The 20,254-nt window shown below is 36.6% G+C and overlaps 1 long non-coding RNA gene across 10 annotated transcripts; it reads left to right on the top strand.

Moving 5' to 3' along the window:
- Positions 1-5,480: 5,480 nt before the first annotated feature.
- LOC104086413 (uncharacterized) lies at positions 5,481-20,051 on the top strand. Of its 10 annotated transcripts, XR_011411088.1 has the most exons (10): positions 6,153-6,306; positions 7,035-7,140; positions 7,733-8,254; positions 8,392-8,483; positions 8,706-8,848; positions 9,111-9,167; positions 10,057-10,711; positions 10,954-17,938; positions 18,272-18,359; positions 19,774-20,051. It is a non-coding gene; the product is annotated as an uncharacterized lncRNA (long non-coding RNA). The 10 variants fall into 10 exon arrangements; XR_011411087.1 differs by having other exon boundaries at positions 10,954-18,359; XR_011411092.1 differs by lacking the exon at positions 18,272-18,359 and having other exon boundaries at positions 6,155-6,306; positions 10,954-11,051.
- Positions 20,052-20,254: the final 203 nt, after the last annotated feature.

Raw genomic sequence — 20,254 nt, 5'->3', positions numbered from 1 at the left:
ATCATTTACATAGATTTGAATAATGAGATTACCTTCAACCGATCTCTTGATAAATAAAGTAGTATCCATCTTACCTCTGGTGAACCCATGATTCGTTAAAAAGGAACTCAATCTTTCATACCAAGCTCGAAGAGCTTGTTTGAGTCCATAAAGAGCTTTAGCTAGCTTGTATACATGATAAGGAAATTGTGAGTTTTCAAAACCAGGAGGTTGTTTTACATATACCTCCTCATCAATAAAACCGTTTAGAAAAGCACTTTTGACATCCATTTGAAATAGTTTAAAACCTTTGAAAGATACATAGGCAAGCAATATACGAATTGATTCTAACCATGCTACCGGTGCAAAGGTTTCATCATAGTCGACTCCTTCCTGCTGTGAGTAGCCTTGAGCTACTAGTATGGCTTTGTTTCTTACTACCTTTTCTTATTCATTTAGATCGTTTCGAAATATCCACTTTGTTCCGATTACAATAGCGTTTGCAGGCTTAGGAACTAATTCCCAAACCTGGTTTTTGTTGAATTGATCAAGTTCGTCCTGCATGGCTTGTATTCGGCTGGAGTCCTTTAGGGCTTCATCAACTTTCTTTGGTTCTACTTGAGAGATGAGTGCAATATTTGCTTTCTTTTTTGAGAGACCCTCTGGTTTTCATCCCTTCGCTTGGATCCCCTATGATGAATTTTTGAGGATATTCAGGTTCACTTCTCCATTCATTCAGTCGGGTTCCAACTGTAGAAGTAGTCGACTCCTTTTGTGGTTCAGCAGGATTGATCACAGGTTCAGTAGTCGACTATGTGACTATAGCTGGGATATCAGTCGACTTCTATGATTTATTTGTATGTGATACTTCTTGGCTGGTATCTTCATCATCTGCAATGATTCCTTTCTTGGCCACATAGTTATTTTCATCGAATATAACATGCACTGATTCTTCTAGAGATAATGTACGTTTGTTGTAAACTCTAAATGATCTACTGTTAATAGAGTAACCAAGAAAAATACCTTCATCACTCCCTAGGTCAAATTTTCCAAGGTTATCCTTACCATTGTTGTGAATGAAACACTTACTTCCGAACGGGTGAAAGTAGACAATATTTGGCTTCTTACCTTTCCATAATTCATATGGAGTCTTCTTCAAAATAGGTCTTATGAGGCACCTGTTGAGAATATGATATGTTGTACTAACTGCTTCTGCCCAGAAGTGATTTGGCAGTGAATGTTCTAATATCATTGTTCTTGCCATACCTTGTAGAGTTCTATTCTTGCGTTCAACTACTCCATTTTTTTGAGGTGATCTTGGGGATGAGAAGTTATGTGTATACCCTTGATCATTACAAAATTCTTCAAAGGATCTGTTTTCAAACTCTCCTCCATGACCGCTTTGGATGGTTGTGATCAGATCCCCTTTTTCTCTTTCAATTCTTTTGAAGAAAATCTCAAAATATTTTAGAGCTTCATCTTTATAAGATAAGAAAATTACCCATGTAAAACGTGAGTAATCATCAACAATAACAAAAGCATAACGTTTACCTCCAATGCTGGTAGTTCTAGTAGGTCCAAATAAGTCCATATGAAGTAATTGCAATGGCTTGGTAGTGGACACAATATCCTTAGTTTTAAAAATATTTCTAGTTTGTTTACCAATCTGACATGCATCACATACATGATTTCTAGAAAAGTTGAGTTTGGGAAGACCAATAACTAAATCATGCATGGATAGTTTTTCAATAAGATGCATGCTTGCATGACCAAGTTTTTTATGCCAAAGCCATGGATCGTCAGGGATGTTAGACAAATATGACTGTCTAGATTTTCAATGCCATCAAGAATATAGACATTTCCATACTTTTTTCCCGGAAGAATAATTTTACTCGTTTTCTCCTCAATGGCACACCCTGTTTTCTTGAATTTTACTTCATATCCCGAATTACATAGCTGACTTATGCTCAGAAGATTGTAGTTGAGTTGATCTACAAGATATACCTCTGTAGTATCACAATTATTTTCGAATGGAACTGTACCGGTACCAACTATCTTTCCTTTTGAATCATCACAAATTTTGACATTTTCACAATTTATTTTTGTGACTTCTTTGAATATATTTTTGTCACCCGTCATGTGACTAGAATACACATTGTCATTTTCCTTTACATCTCTTTTTGTGGCGTTCCTGTAAAATAGAATTGCCACCTTCTTTTAGGTACCCAAGCTTTCTTGGGCCCTTGTTGGTTAGTTCTACTAGGATCAAGATTGTTTTGGGTTTCCAAATCCATCCTGAAATATTAGATTTATGAAATCGACAAAATGAATATTTGTGTCCAATTTTGCTACAGTAATGACACATAGGGCTTGATCCGGTTTTTGATCTACCCCTTGTGTTAGTACCTGTGCACTCAGCTCTAGCCAATTCTTTTTCAGTTGACTTGTAAGTCGCCTGGTTAGACTTGACTGAACTGTGACTGGTGGATTTGCGCATGCCATTTAGTTGCAATTGCAATTCCTTAACTTCATCTTGAAATACATCTCTTTCGATTTCACAGACTTCAAGCTTAAGTTCCCAGTCTTTCTTTTCCCTATTGAGTCTCTTTAATTCATTCAACATTTTTTGAGACTCTTTTAGAGTAAGGTCAAGAATGTCCTGCAATTAATTGCATCTATCACATTTATAAGATCTTACCTTGCCTGTTTCACCTCGTGCCATGAAACAGTTTTCAGTATTTTCCTTGCATTCATCGTCTGATATATCTTCATCAGTCCAGCAGTCAGAGTATTTGTTCATGTCATTTTTCAGGATGGTCATGAAGCATAGATTTGCTAGTTCTTCGTGTTCTGAACTATCTTCATCACTCCAACTTCCGACGGATTTGTTTTTGCTGAACCCTCTGGAGACTTTTCTTTTAAGATCTGGGCATTTAGCATGAACATGCCCATACCTTCCACACTCATAACACTTTCCATCATTCTTGTCTTGTTCATTGTATTGTCTGGTTCGCCTAGATGGCATCCTTCCCTTTCTTGTATTTCTATACCTTCTCATTATCCCATCCATATTTCTTGATACCATAGAAATTTCTTCTTCAAGGGCTTCTGCATCGTCATCAATATCATTTTCAGGTCCGTCAGTTGTAGATTTTGAAGGCAACAGTTTTCTTCTTTTCTTCCTGACTTGTCTTCTTGAGATGGATTTTCTCGAATGCTATAAGATCTCCTCTGAGTTCATCATATGAAAGTTTGTTTAGATCTTGATATTCGAGTGCAACTACTTTCGTCTGCCAAGTGATAGGTATACTCCTTAGGATTTTTTGAACTTGATCACCACTTGAATATGGTTTACCAAAAGCTTTCAGATCGCTAATGATTTTGCTGAATCTTACGAACATTTCCTCAATGGATTATCCTTCTTTCATCTGGAAGAGTTTATAGTCATGAACCAATATGTTTATCCGAGTTTCTTTCACTCTGCTGGTTCCTTCATAGGTGACCTCCAATTTGTCCCACATTACTTTAGCCGTATCACAACTTGAAATCTTCTCATACTTTTCTCCTCTTATAGTATTATACAACAGGTTTTGTGTCTTAGCATTAACCTAAACGACCGTCATTTGTTCGTTTGTGTATTCATCTATATCTTCAGGATCAACGGGTGGTTGAGCTACTACTGGTAGTGGATAGTTTCCCTTTTTGATAACACGCCGTACTTTCATATCATAAGATTTTGCATAGATTTTCATTCGAACTTTCCAGTGAGAAAAGTGTTGTCCATTGAAGTATGGTGGTGTCACTTGAGACATTACCTCTTGAAAGAGTGCTCCAATAGTTATTTGATTGGCCATGATCTTTTCTCACAAGCGGTTAAACAAAAGTATGAGACCTGCTCTGATACCAATTGACAGTGCAATAGGGGGTGAATTGTAATTTTTCTTTTCTTTTTCGAGGTAGTTGACTTATTTGAGTGCTAGTCGACTGGACTTTTCAGGAATAGAATGTAAAAGATAAATTACAGAAAGTAAATGACACAGTATGATTTTATACTGGTTCAGATTTAGAGTGAATCCTGCGTCCAGTCTTCTAGGGTTGCAAGGGTGATCTCTTTCTAGTATGAAGTGGCTTAGTACAGATGAGTTGATGTTGTTATATACCACAACTTATGTCACTCGTTCTTCTCTCTATAATTGATACAAAGCCTCACCAGCGTTCTTTTCTCTCTCTCTGTCTCTTCTCTTCTTTGTTACACAAGGAATCTAAAGCAGAATATATTATTTTGTTTGAAGTAGAACAAAAAGATTGAAGATGGTTTGGTCAAAGTATATCATTCCAAAGCTAGTGCAGTAGGTATTTATACTTCTCGAGGCCTTCAAGTCTTGTACATCTTTTCGAGAGATTGCGAACCCAAGGGAGTTGTATTAAGACGGATTCATAGATTGATTCTTTCCGAGATTGATTCTTCCGCTGACTTGTCTTAACTCACGGGCTTGAGTGATTTCTTCCTTAAATAAGAGAATATTCTCGCTGCCAAATCCCTTGATTGATGCCTTCGATTGACGTCATTATGTGGGAGAATCTTTAGCGGATGATTTCGTGCCCGTAATCACCTTTGATTTAGATCCTTCCAATAATAACTCTTTTAATTGATTTTGCTATCTTCTTTGATTGATTTGTCCGATTCTCTTTCCTTTTTCGTTGGATTCATTTCCTCCATTTTATTGCTCAGAATCTTTTCCTGCACACATGGAGTAATTGGTTATTTTGCATCATTGAAATTTACAGAGATCTAACACTTTGCACTTAAATTAGAACGAGGAGGTATTGAATGATTCAAGGCTTGCATGGTAAGAGTTTCAATACATAAGTATCCCGTATTCACATAGAGTTCGGGAAAAGACTGCACCCAAGCATCACTCGCTAAAAGCACTGCTACTGACCTTTATTGATTCTCATGCAATTACGAATTAGATACAGATTAGTTCTGCATATGAGCTGCCTTGAGAAAAAGTTACTGGTGCCATATGTTTGATTCCTGTTAGGAGTAATTTTTCTTTGCTAGAGATGTTGTAACTATTAGTTTTATTATTAATTATTAATTAGATTTAGATTCCTCAATAAATGTTCATTTCTATCGTTGGTTCTTACTGAATATAGTCCACCAGATGTCCAAAGTCATCTTCGTAATTAAAAGAAACTAAATATTGCTTTTCATGATGAGATATTAACAAAAACATTGATACAATGCTCATCAAGTTATTTTCCTATGTAAACAAGTGTTCTATTGCACTAAGACCTACATAAATTGCTTACTCCATATTGTACTAATTTAACCCTTTTTGCAGCAAGTACAACAATGTAATAGTCTATCGCACAAAACAACATGATTTGAAAGCTAAGAGAAATTTAAAAACATATATAAGTAACAGTTATTGAGAACCATGCAATGCTACACGGAAACCTTATCTTTACAATAGTCACGACCGGAACTATTTCTACAACAAATTTAGTTTGCGAACTGCTAATAAGGATTAGTGCTCAAACAATTTTAGTTTTCGGAAGAATTAACATTTTGAGGTTATTTTGATACTCAGGATTTAGAAAAGAGATCATTTCGTAAAATCAATAAGGTTTTTTATGACGGCGCGAAACGCGGGTAAATTTACTAGTTTATTAATCAATCAAGGCCACTCTGTATTCATGCATTAATAATTCCATAGATAATTATTTTGATTAGGCCCAAATTATTTCGCTCTCATTTGATTAGTATAAAATATAAACAAATCATTTTCTATCTCTTTAATGATTCAAAAAATGGAGGCTACCAATTCATCTTAGTGGCTAACAAAAAATACTGAACCTTCTTTATAGCTCTCATTTACACATGTACCGTGTACGTGTATTCCGCTTAGAATCTTAGGCAACATTTTGTTTTTTCATTCTCTCACAAGCCATAGCTTCTAGCTGAACATGTCATATTTTATAGCTTTGAGAAACATAATTATTGATATGTGAATTATTTCATATCATTTGTAAAGTTACAAACTTCAAAATGTGTCATACTCATAACTTATAGAACACAAACATAACTTCACAAATCATTCAAAATATACTCCATATTTTTGCCTGCTATTAAAGGGTATTTTAGTAATTTTATATTACTCCTAATTTAACGTGAAAACTAACGCGTGTCCCTATCTATTCATCTTTTTTGGTTTTCTCTGTCTGCGTTCTGGTTCATCCTCTGATTTCTGCTTTGTTTCAACTTTCAACTCACTGATGAATTTGTTATCGTTGTAACCTATGAGTTTGTTCAGAATTATTGTAAGCTCTTTCTTCTTTTGATGGCAATTTGGTCTCTACTTTAGATTTTAAAAACCCATTTATGTTTTGTTTGCCGTATTTGTAGTGCTTTGGATATTCCATTTGTTTCTTACCACTGTGATTCTAGGGCAGAGGAAAATATCAACACTTCTCATGAGAATCTTTGACGGTTGTTCTTATCTTAGGGGTTTTGACATATTCGTACGATAAGATTCAACAGTATAAAAGGACTTGCAAACAAGAGAGAATGATTTTTTTGTGAATTGGGTTGTCATTAGAAAAATAAGAATTGAAAAGACAATTTCTTTAAAGGGAAGATCAAAGTGCTTGTTGAAATTGGATTCTGAAATTGGTTTTCGCTTCTTCATTCCACCTTCACTTTTGTAAATCCATTTTGGGGTACTGGGTGCTGGGAATTTTGGGTATTTTATCACGTTATTTTGGTAGTACACGCAGCGCGACGACATGTCTGCTTACTGCTAAATGGTATTTTGGTCATTTCATATTACTCCTAAATTACGATCTCAAGGGAACATTCTTCGTAAACTACAAGCCCCATTCTGATCTTCCTTCTGCTGTTGAGAAATATATGAACAAGGAACTTGAATTGGAGTTTCTCTGTTTCTTCCAGCATCCATCCTTCTCCCAAAAGATTAGCTTTTTCTTTTGTTTCTGCATATGTCTATCTGAGTTTGCTTCATCTTTGTTTTTTCCCTTTCGTTTTGTAGGTTGATGACCATTTTTCTGAATACTGGACGATCTTGTGCTCCTTCTTGGGGAAACCTAGGAATATTTCAGTTTTTTGCTAAACTTGCCAACTATTTGCTGAAACTGGTACATGTCAAATAATTTTCTTACTATTTAATCAATATCTATAGTTCCCTTTGCGGCTGATACTTTTCTCTGTTTAATGCGCCCGGCTCTTGATAATGGGACTTTGGTGGGTATATGTTAGTTTTTCTATTCTATTGGATAATTCATGTCAGTAATTGTCTCTAATTTACATATGCATGCTAGGTAACTAAACCTAGGTTCATGATTTTGGATATTTGCTGGATACAAGTACTATATTTTTTTTAGGGGCAATCAAACTTAATACTTTTTCATTCCTTTTTAATTATGAAAATGCAACTGTTTACACACCAAATTTTATGGTTCATTTCTGTTTCACTTTGTCAATCGTTCAAGGGATCCTTTTTTTTTTAACTAACTATCCAGTTGCATTCGTTCAAGGGATCCTTTTTTTTTTAACTAACTATCCAGTTGCATTCGTTCAAGGGATCCTTTTTTGACCGAGCATCTAGTAGCAATGTTTCCATTTCTTGGTATTGCTATCAAACGTAGAGCAATTGGGAGAAAAACCTACATTCAAAAAGTTATTGTTAATGGTGTTTCAAGAACATTGACGTAAGATAAACCATTTCAGGCTAAATCAAAAAATTATGCTCCTCTGGCTCTGTAAATTACAGAAGTTTGGCATGGATAGAAGTGGCTGGGATCACAACTATAGCCTGTGCTGATTGGCGCAACTTCAGCATAGCAAAAAATTTGATTGCAGGAGAGAAATATCGTGAAGAATAGGGAGCACGCCATTGAAAAATTAAAAAAACATGAAAGGCATGAAGGTGTAATCAAGTAATGTATGTCACTGAGCTTTAGGCTAAATAAAAGAGTCCATTATTATCTTCAACTAATATTGATATAACAAGTGATGTTTTTGCTTTCTGAGTGTGGAAAAGACAAATACTATTTCACTGCTACTTTGTAGCATTACAAAGCTCATGAAGGTGTTGAACATGTATGGAAAGAATATGGAACCAAAGTCACTCTTCTCCATCAGCCGCGAGGAAGCATTGACCATATTGGTGCTCCTAATATCTTGTTATGATGTCCTAGACATACCATTCTATTGTGGTTTGTTTTGCATCTGTTAGTCATACAGATAAAGGTGAGTTTATTTGTTATTAACCTGTGAGCGTGAATTAAGTATTTTGTATATTTGCCATTTGTAGCCATAGGCATACAATAGCAATTTTGTCTAAATATGATTTGGTTCGAATGGTACCTAAAACTATCCCTTTGCAGGTTGGCAAAGGTTTAATACCTTTTATCTTATCTTGCAAAGTTAGCATCAGTCGAATGAAAAGATCTTCTGACCATTCTTACTTCTGTAGAAGGTAAAATGAGACTTAGCTTTTGGTAGCATCCTGTTGAAAAGACGTTCCCCGTTATTTTTACGTCTGTGAGTCCTCCAGCAATAATCAGATGTGCAATCGATTATAAAGATCTACATGATGTCCACTTTTAAGATTTCTCTTTTGTGATTTAGAAGTACTTGTGGCATGCTAAACTAACACCATAAGTTAAACTTAAATATTCATTCTGCAATCTTGTTACAGAAAATCAGTCATAATAATAACAAAGATGCTGCTGATAGAAGAGTTGATAGAAACAACCTAAAATTTGAGATCTCAGAATTGCAGGGCGTGAGCAATGACTGAAGCTTTTCTTTTTGGATATAGTCTTACAGACAGTAAAAAAGGTATTGTAGTGTGTTTTTTTACTTTTTGATTCTTGTAGTATCTCTTATTTTTTACAAGCTTGATAGGTCATTCATCTAGGTTATTTGTGCAGCCTTTTCATAGCTTTTGACTTAACACAATATTATCTTTTATTAATTTTCTAAAAAAAATACTTACTTGGTAGTAATTTATTGTACAACATGTTACACTTCTCTATTTGTAGTAAATTCATTTTAAGTATTGAACGAATTATCCTGCTTGGCTACATCATTTAAATGACAGGTTCTGATATATTCGTCAGGGAGTTAGAAAAAAGGAAGCTCGTGATATCATAACCGGGTAACGTGATCAATCTTCAGAAATAGCTAGATAGTTGTAGTGCAGATACCATCAAGCTTAATTTTGTATTTTCTTTACATATGACTTTAAGTAGCCATGCTTTACTGGGTTTTATTATGTGTTTGTCACCTAATGCTTTAAGTAGATATAGTTTACTAGGTATAAAAAATATGATAGTTTTGTCAAGTTCACTAATTTGTGTATGGGCAGCTAGCATGAAGATTTTGCTGAAATGCATGAAGGTTTTGCTGAAATGGTGTCCTAGATTCCAACTAAACAAAAAGTACATAGGATGCCTGCTAATATCTAAATGTATTGTAACCGCAAAATCAGAGTATTTTCATTCGATTTGTGCCCTCATTTTAGATTATCGCTTATGTGGTCCTTCAATGCTGCGTATTGTGGTTAACTTCCATTTAAGATTATCGCTTATTTGATGTTTGTGGACTGTGATCAATGGCGTCGGCATATCATGGTATCAGATGGACTACTCCGTGAATCATAGAAAATATAATGTGATCTCACTTTTTTTTTAACAGAAGCCTCGAGTTGCATTTATAGCAAATTACTTATATGGAGTAGTTTCTTTCATGCATTACGTTTTCGTTAGAAAAACCATAGATGAAGACACATTGTCAAAATCTAAAGGAACTGTGAGCTCCTCTCTACATGCCTAAAAGCTTCGGAATATTCTCCTAGAGTTGAGACCACTCAAGCATGCCAAACTTTCTTTTTACTTCTTGGCGTAATGTGTATTTTTTATCATTTTTATTTTGTAGCCGGGGCCTTTAATCCCCACATAAATAGACACAGATCGACCTTTTAAGTAAATTGAATTAAATTTTTGTTGGATTATCTTTTAAGAGTATAGAATTATTTTATTTCAAAGGTGGTGTGTTCCCTATGGAGTCCATTGGGTGATGCCTGGAAGTATGGAGCAAGTTTTAAATTGTTGGCATGGACAGAAATAGAGAAAAGATGGACATAAGTGTATGGAAAACAATTCAGATATGCATTTATGGATTATTTTATTAGAAAAGAATAATAGGATCTTTGAGGGAACTATAGAATGTATTCCTCATATAACATTTATTTGCATTGAGAATTTGGACTGTTGGAGCAAAATAAATGTATCATTTGATATTTCTAGATATCCTGGAATTTATGGACTCCTTGCAGGTGTAGGATGGGTATATCATGTACAAGAGGATCTTTTCTACAATTTAGTACCTTTTCATGGAAGATAAAGAACGTATTTCTTTGCAACACACAATGTTCTAAATGTAGATATTTGATCAGTAACTTTTTAAGATAAAAATTAATTACATCAGCGGAGCTAACTGGTATATTTTTGGACATATTGAAAAGGTATGGTGAATGCTTTAATCTACTTTGTTTGTTATTGAGTAATTAGATTCTCAAAATGATATGTAATTCAAGAGCTTCACATGTATGGTCCTGTCCTTGAATGCATTATCACAATTAGTGAAGAATTACCATAGCAAAAGAGGTTGCTCAACTGCTTTCAAAAGGCAAATATTTGGGTAACATTCCTCCTTCCTCTCTTCCCCTTTGGCCCTCTTCCTTTCTTGTATACCCTTCTCGCTATTAGCATTTTACCTACTCTTAACATCCTCCATTGTTCCACCACTTCTCACTTTATTCTAAGAAATGAATCCTCCTGGTTTTTTCATCTTAATTAGAAAAACTTCATATACAATTAATTAGCTTTCTCTGAATTTGCTCAAAGGGATTAGATACATTTATTTGATTCTTTTCTTTATAGGTCCTCTTCATGGGATTCTGTATGGTCTGAAGGACATTATTGGCTTCCAAATCTTTCAAGGATCAAGTTCTTGATGTTGAAGCTTGGGTTTATAAGAGGTATTGTTAATTAATGAATGTAGAGACCACAACCAGAAGCAACCCTGTACATGTGGTTGACAACACACCAATAAGAAGGACTCTATTAGACATGGCTCCGAGACATCCTATGACACTTTAAAATCTTACGCTTTGATACCAAGTTTGTCACGCCCCGAACTCGGGGAGCGCGACCGGCGCTCAACCGAGTGAACTCGGCTTAGTAAGCCTATTAGATTTTTTTTTTACCCAAGCTCATCCATGAATAAAGAGGAGATTTACTCCATTAATAAAATATTGAAAAGATTTAATTAACAACTCACATTTCATTTTCATTAGCAGCTTCATTCATAATTTTCAAAATATTACAAGTTTATAGATGTAATGAAAAACATGTTTGCCAAATACCAACATTTCTAGTTCAATTTCCAACATCGAATTAGTTCAATTTCCAACATCGAATATCACTCCCAACCTGTCTACGGAGCTTCTAAATACAATAGAAGTGAAGAATGGAAGTGCTGGTGAAAAGGCTCCGGCTATACCTCATAGTACAAAATACAACATCAGATGACATAAAGTCCGGAATATAGTAGGGCTCACCAAAACTTGTTGAATAAAGAGTGACTGCTAATGAGGACCAAAGTTTCCCCGCTGATGAACCACCTGCATCGATTGAAGATGCAGCGCCCCCGGCAAAAGAGACGTTAGAACATATGGAATATACTAGTATGTAAAATTAATTGTCCTCTTTCAAAATAGAATGCCAACATAAAAGGGAAAACCATGAAAATAACAATCAATGATATCCAATTTCCAAGTTAAAACATAATAATTTTCAAAATACGAAGATAATATTATTTTTGGTTGGGAGATATTTAGCACCGATATACCACAATTCACAATACCAGAACCACCGTACTTTTAGCACGGAGTCCGATCACGACCCGATCGGCTAGGCCGTCTCACCCGAGACATCAACCACAATCACAATTTCAATTACAATTTCAGCATAATCACCACCATGTGTGCGGCATGGTGTCCGATCACGAACCGATTGGCTAAGCCCTCTCACCACAATGCCGTGTGGATCGACATCATCCATTTCTATAAATCATCTCATCCCAATAAAGGGGAATAACTTTATCACATCAATCTCATCTCAAATAAGGGGAATAATCACAATCCACTCCTACACCGGCACGTGTAGTTTCGAGGTTAGGTTATTTCAACCTACCCTTCCTCGGTGACTATCGATACTCCCAAAAATATTATCGATACTCCCAAAAATATTATTTTTGTTTTTGCACACAAAGTTAACATAGGTACAAATGCATTTACCTCATAACCTTTCATACTGTATATAACCTCATTGGCACTTTCAACAATTTTCAACATTATTATTTGGCCGTATTTCATATTTCACACTTTCATGGATCATCATTATAAATATCAACAAATATAATATTCCGAAACCACAACCTTAGGTTTATTAGTAATAAAGACTTTAAACACAGTGGATTTCTTTCCAAGAACTGGAGTAAAATGATTGGCAATAGAAGCACAAGTTAAAATCATAAATAAGTAACACATCATTTATTCTTGAGATATTTTTTCCCAAAAAGGGCAATACACAATTTCAACTCACGAATATGTAAGAAGACACAAAACACATAAAAACTATTTACAAAGCATATCATTAGTCAAAACAGCCACATACGGGCATCACTTGAGTTCATAAGCTTTTAGGCAATTCTATTTTCGAAGTCAGTTTCGAAACAGTTGAATCAAAGCTCATTTCATAATCTTTCTCACATCATCTCATTTCATTGGCACCATTGGCCACAAGTATAACTTTCACTCTTGGCACGTTGGCCACACTTTATTTCCCCAATTCACTTATTTCACTTCCAACCATCTTTATAGATTATCAACAATAAGACATTTCCAATCAAGACTTTAGGTACACATATGAACAATTAAGAGTCTTAAGCATATTGAGATTTTCTCACACAATTTGGCATCATAACCTTCATTTGAAACACGACTCAAAGACATAGCATTTGAACACATTCCCAAAGCATAACATAATGTGATAGGAACATTTGGAACACTTTTTGAATACATAATTCTCGACACTTTTCTTATTCGGGACAATCGAATTTATTGGGAACAACTCGGAACATAGAATAAGAAACTTGAGATAACCATACTTGAAACTTACAGGAAAATCATGGAATTCAATTCTAAGAGAGTAGTTAAGCCAATATACCTCACTTTGAGCTTTTTTTTAAATTACTACAATGTTTCGAAAATTCTAGCAATCCCAATCTATTTTGAGACATAACAAAATTGAACACAAATTAGGAAGATATTCATGGTTTCAGCTCATTTGAGTATTTTATCAAACACTAGGTGTGCAAATTTAACTACAAAGTTCTTCTACAAATTTAACTACGAAGTTCTTCTACAAGATTTCCTTCACTCCATCACCAAATCCTTACTTATTTGAAGTCAAAAATCTTTCCACAAACCTTATTAGTACAAGCATGTATAAATAATACTCTTACACCCAAGAATCATACTCCCCACCACCCATCCTTTACCCCAAACTCGAAATTAAAGACTAGGGTATGGAACCTTACCTCTTAGATGAAGATCTTGTGATTGGCTTCCTTGATTCTTGAAGATTGGTGTAAGATTGGATGATTTGATTCTTGAAGATTGATGCAAGATTGGATGATTAGAATGTTAGGCTTCCTCCTTCTCTCTCTAAAATGCTCTTACCTATCTCTAAAATCCTCAGAAAATCGCCCCAAAATAAGCCTCAAATGTTATTTATCAAAATGGGGTCGAGTTATGAAAATTAAAAAAATTAACCCTCAGAACTCAGGTATGCGGCCGCATAATGGACCGCAAAATAGGTATGCGGGTCACACAATGGACCACAAAGCTGATGCCCAGAACTGGGCTGCACTGGTCAATTCTGCGGTCGAAGAATTGGTTGCGGAATCACATTCTGCCAGCCATTGGTAATTTGGTCATAACTTCTTGTAGGAGTGTCCAAATGATGAATGGTTTGAATATTTAGAAACTAAACTCGAAGATATTTAATTTTATAGGTCATCTAAACTCGAATATATATATGCACGTCTAAAATTTTGTCTTGTGCGTACTCATTTGAAACTTTTAGCCTATCATGTTATTTCCAACTTGACTTGGACTTAAGACTCTCCTTAGACCCCACATCACTTATAATATGCCTCGTACATTTATTATCAAATCCAATTTAAATCCATTATATTAATAGTTTTCGGCTGCGCACAAAATAATATAATTAGCACATACCAACTTTCTTACTAGCACTTAACTATTTTGAAATTTTCTGGGGTGTTACAACCGGTTTTGGGAAATGTATAACTATTGTCCGCTTGTGGCTATGTATGTCATTTAATGGTTTATGATAAATGATTAAATAGTTCAATTATGTTATTAAATCAGCATGTGTTAGGCTTACCTAGCTTTAGAGACTAGGTGCCATCACGACATCCTAAGCTTGGAAATTTGGGCTGTGACAAGTTGGTATCAGAGTTTTAGGTTCATAGGTGCTACGAGTCATAAGAAAGTTTAGTAGAGTCTTGCGGGTCACTACAGAGACGTCTGTACTTATCTTAGAGAGGCTACGAAACTATTAGGAACCACCCCTTTCATTCCTTATCGTGCGTCATTGATTCATCTTGAAATATATATCTTATATCCTTTTACATCCACTTATATATGATGTTGCGCACTCGGTATCAACTATGCTCGACCATTTGTAATGTTGTGTATGGGCTACAAGGGGGCCATAAATGCTCGATCATTGTCTCGAGGTATTGTCCAGACTAAGGATGCGGACGTGGTTGTAGGTCTTCAGTTGTTCAAGTGTGGGATGCAACTGGTTCGTGTATCTGATTGGTGTTATACGAGCTTATGAAGGTTGGTAATATGGATCATCGGATGTTGTTCCCTATGACTCTGCGCTAAGTTGCTCGATCATTGTCTCGAGGTATTGTCCAGACTAAGGATGCGGACGTGGTTGTAGGTCTTCAGTTGTTCAAGTGTGGGATGCAACTGGTTCGTGTATCTGATTGGTGTTATACGAGCTTATGAAGGTTGGTAATATGGATCATCGGATGTTGTTCCCTATGACTCTGCGCTAAGTTGGGGAGTCTACTATCAACGATCATATTGCATGTGCAAGTGTCATATCAGTCTTGGGTCTGAGGTATATATGTAGTGTTGAGGGGTTCCCCGTAATTGTACATGACTAACATCTGAAATTTTCATGGGATGGTGCTGGAACTTGCGGTATATCTGTATCATTGCTAAATCTACATTCCAGTATCAGAGAGGTTAGAGAAACATCTTCAGATTCACAGAAGGAGGAAATACAATTGTTTATGGGTCTTCAGATTCACAGAAGGAGGAAATACAATGGTTTATGGGTTTTCAGGCGACGTGGTTCGTGCTAGGGTCTTCCGCAGCGAGCTTTGACTTAGGATCATTGTGTACCCATAAGGGAAAGTGTTAATCTGAAGACAAGTCGAGGAGGATTAGATGAAATGGGTCAGCTCGATGGTGTTGGGTCAGCATAGCAACAAAGGTAACTGGTCTTTTGGTATGGTAATGCTTTACCAGCGTTCTGTGGCAATACTTTTGGGTTTGACGACTTGCGTGACTTGGTTGAGTTGGAGAAGTTCAGTTCTGATGTCTTGGTGATGTTCGGACTGGCCTCAAAGAGTTCTTGATAATGTCAACCACAACTTGAGCTAGATGTCTGCTACCGACATAAGGAACATGTTGCCTGTTATAATTTTCGCCTAAATGGGCTCACGAGTTCTAGACAACATGAACGATTTAAGATGTTTAGAAGAATACTAGCATTATTTGATACCACTAAGAAGGGTGAGTACTCCAGAAGGCGCACTGTATTTCGACTCACGGATGCCTGACTGGTATTATGGTAATCGCTTGGTTGATCGACTGCCGATGTCTGGATTTTGCTTTGTGGCACGAAAGAATTATAAAAATACTTCTCGTGTGCTGACTGTATGTGAGAAATGTGTTAGTTATTTGAGTAGTGTAGTTGTGATCAGATATGGAGATTCTAGTATTCTAGGGATTTGAAGACTAAAAGGGTTCTTGAGGCAGATTGTTCCATGGTTGTGAATGGTGAAGGTATGTTAAGAGGTTGGCAACTGATGGTATGTACTATAGATATGTTGTTGTGGGATTTTCGAAGGCTATATACCTACTTCGGAAGGATCAGAATTGATTAGGAGGCTACTAGTAGGTCTAATAAGGATGTGTGTTCTAAATCGGGTCAGACTTATCTACTCATCACAATTATTGTGGAGGGGTATGTTATCGGTTAGGGTGGATAACATTCGTATTCTAATATGTACCATGTGTTACTCTCCTATGCTGCGATGAGTTGTGATATGTTGGTTATCTGCACACAGATGCGGTTATGCTTGGGCTTTGTAGCAAAATTCGAGCGAGATTGCTCTTGGGGTGTTGAATGGTTGATTGCGCCTTGCTTATGGTCTTCCTGTATCTGGTATATAGTGATATCCATATCTCCATAGTTATGGTCATGTGCTTCGTGCGTTTGATGTTGATTTGCTTATGGTTGTTGATTGTGAGTATCATGGCTCGACGTATTCCAGGTGGACCAGTGTCGGATTAGGTCATGTATCGCAGCATCGTTGTAATGACCCGACCGGTCGTTTTGAGCATTTGCACTTCGCTCGGTAGTTTGAGGTCATGAGTAGCTCTGTATGATGTACTATGACTTGCGTGAATCGTCGGTTTTGGTTTCAGGTTATTCGGAATCGATTTGGAAGAATGAACTCCATGATTGAAGCTTTAAGTTGGAAGAGTTGACCAAGTTTGACTTTCTAGTATTTGACCTCAGACTGGAGTTTTGACGGTTCCATTAGGTCCGGATGGTGATTCTGGATTCGAGCATATGCTCCTATTTGCATTTGGATATTTCTAGAAGGTTTCAGCGCTAATTGGCGAAAGTTGAAAATTTAAAGGTTTGAAAAGTTTATAAGTTTGACCGAGAGTTGACTTTGAGGATATCGGATTTGGATTATGGTTCCGGTAATTGGAATAGCTTCGTTATGTTATTCGAGTCTTGTTTGAAAAATTTGGGTTCATTCCGGGTTGATTTGATAAATTTCGGCACGAGATTTAGAAGTTTAAAATTTAGAGTTCATTAAGTTTGAATTGATATACGATTTGTCGTTTCGATGTTGTTATGCGTGATTTCAGGCTTTGAGTAAGTCCGTATTATGTTATAGAACTTGTTTGTATATTTGGACAGGGTCCCGAATGGGTCAGTGAGTTTCAGACGAGGTTTGGATCATTTCAGATTATTATGCTAAACTGGTTTGGCAGATTCTGGTGCGACCGCACCTGTGATGGGTTTGGTCGCAGGTGCGTGACCACTGACGTGAAGGGAGCATTGCATAAGCTGTTTTGGTTGGACTGACGCTGGGTCGCAAATGCGATACATTTTGCATAGAAGCGCGTCTGCAGAAGCGGAACTATGGATCGCAGAAGCGAAGGCAAACGTAGAAGCATAAGACTTGTACACACTTGCGTTTGCCCAGAAGCAACGATTTTCCGCAGGTGCGATGGTCTGGTTGTTAGTGCTCTTCCGTAGGAGCAAGAGTTTTTTCATACATGCGAGTCCGTAGGAGCGGAAATTGGTTTGCACGAGCGGAAATTGGTTCGCAAATGCGAACGACTCTAGGCAGAAGCTATATTTTCGAGGGTTGGTCGTTTTATTCTCAATTTTGAGACTTGGAGCTCGGTTTTGGGCGTCATTGGAGAGGAATTTCACCACACGAATTGAGGTAAGAATTCTTAACTCGGTTTTGATTATATTTCATTAATCTATACTCGTTTTTGACATTTGGTTGATGTTCAAAAGAGAAATTGGGGGGTTTTGTCTAAAGTTTCATAGAGTGAATTTTTGAGCTTTGAATATCGATTCGGAGTTGGATTTGAGTGAAACTTGTATGGTTGGACTCGTAATTGAATGAGTTGTCAGATTTTATGAGTTTCATCGTGCGATCTCGGGTTTGACTTTTTGGTTGACTTTGGGCTTTTGATTAAAGATTCGACCTTTATCATTTGGAATTATTTTCTTAGGCATTATTTGATGTATTTGAGTTGCTTTTGGCTAGTTTCGAGCCGTTCGGAGGTCGATACACGCTGGATGGTATTTTTGGAGTATCATTTGGCTTGCTCGGTATTGGATTTAGCTTGTTCGAGGTAAGTAACACTTTTAAACTTGGTGATGAGGGTATGAACCCCTGAATCTACATGATATGTGTTTGGTGTTGAGGTGACACATATGCTAGGTGACGGATGTGTGGGCGTGCAGCGTGTGAAATATAACTTGATTGATTCTGTGGTACTGTGTAATCACCTAATCTTGTTTCTATTCATGAAATTTCTACATGCTAGAGTAATTGAGCTGTGATCCATGTTAGAAACCATGTCTAGGCTATATGCTTATCCTGTTGAGACCCACTGAGGTCATTTCTGCTGTCTAGTCACTTGCTTATATTGCAATTACATACCGAGTCATACTCGGTCATTTGCATATCATATCTCAGACTCTGTTGCTATTTATTGATACATCATATCATCATTTTGGGCTGATTTTCATGACATTGTGAGCTCGAGAGACTAGAGAGATTGATGACAGAGTTGGAGCGTGAGGGCCAGATTGTGAGTGGTATTGATGGAATCGGGATGCACGCTGCAGTATGATTTATTATTCTTGGGCTGGATCTGCCATGTATTATTGATTCATGATGGGATCGGGATGCACTCCGTAGTAGGCTTTATTGATTCATGCCATGATTGGCTTATTATAGTGCTTGGGCTGGATCTGCCGTTCAGGAGTCTGCACACCCACAGTGAGCGCAGTTGTTATTGATTCATTTGAGCTGGATCTGCCATGTACAGTGCTGAATGACTGAGAGTGTTGAGGGCTGGATCTGACCTGCCAGTGCTGAGTGACTGAGTGTGTTGAGTGATTGAGCGTGATGAGTGGAAAGTGTGAGACAGTGAGATTGAGTACTCTGAGAGTATGCATATGGTTTTATCACTGAGTTGCATTGCATTTGACATGCACACTTGGCATACAAGCATATAGATGTATTTTCCTCATGTTGTACGGTATTACGCCATTCATGACTTCTCATACACATTGACATGAGTTGCATTGCATTTGACATGCACACTTGGCATACAGGCATATGGATGCATTTTCCTCATGTTGTACGGTATTACGCCATTCATGACTTCTCATACACATTGACATGCATGCATAGAGATGTACTTTTCTCATGCCATCTGATAAATAAGTTTTTTGGGAAAAATCAAAGTTTTCAAACTTACTCTTATTTTTTGTGTTTCCGGTGAAAGATTTGAGATTTACTATTATACTTGAAAAGCATGCCCATTTTTCATAACTGTGAACGAGATGAGCATCATATCACTGAGTTATTTCTTGTACCATTGTTATTATATTGTTATGAATTGATGTTGGTTATTGGAGTTAGACTCTGACCATTGTTCCAGCTCGTCACTACTTTCAATCTAAGATTAGGTTTGTTACTTATTAAGTACATGGGTTCGGTTGTACTCATACTACACTTCTGCACCTTGCGTGCAGATTTTGGATGCTGATGTTGCTGTGTATGGCGGGAGCTAGCATTGAAGACATACCTGCGTTCCAGTTTTAGCTGCCTCTTGCTCATGGTAGTTTTAGACTTATGAAAATTTGTTTATATACATTTCAAACAGATGATGTATTTTATTTCATACCAGCTTTGTAAATTCTTAATCTTAGAAGCTCATGATTTGTACTAGCAGTGCTTGGGAATTCTTTGTATTATAGTTCAGCTGTATTACCATTTTTTCTCTTAATGAATATCATTTGAATTGGTTTATTGTTAACTGGCTTACCTACCGGGTTGGGTTAGGTGTCATTACGGCTAGTTGGATTTTGGGTCTTGTAAGAAATCCTAGATGTTGGAAATTGGGTTCTAAGTTTTACGGACTAAGGTTAAGGTAATAATCTTCAATTATGTTATGCTTTCAGGCCTATATAGAATAGGGTGGCGTGGAACCACCCACTGGTATGTGCGTGGTAA

This window comes from Nicotiana tomentosiformis, chromosome 9, assembly GCF_000390325.3.
Source record: "Nicotiana tomentosiformis chromosome 9, ASM39032v3, whole genome shotgun sequence".
Taxonomy (NCBI): Eukaryota; Viridiplantae; Streptophyta; class Magnoliopsida; order Solanales; family Solanaceae; genus Nicotiana; species Nicotiana tomentosiformis.
The sequence above is the reverse complement of the archived record's forward strand: the minus strand, read 5'-3'. Positions and strand labels throughout refer to the sequence as shown.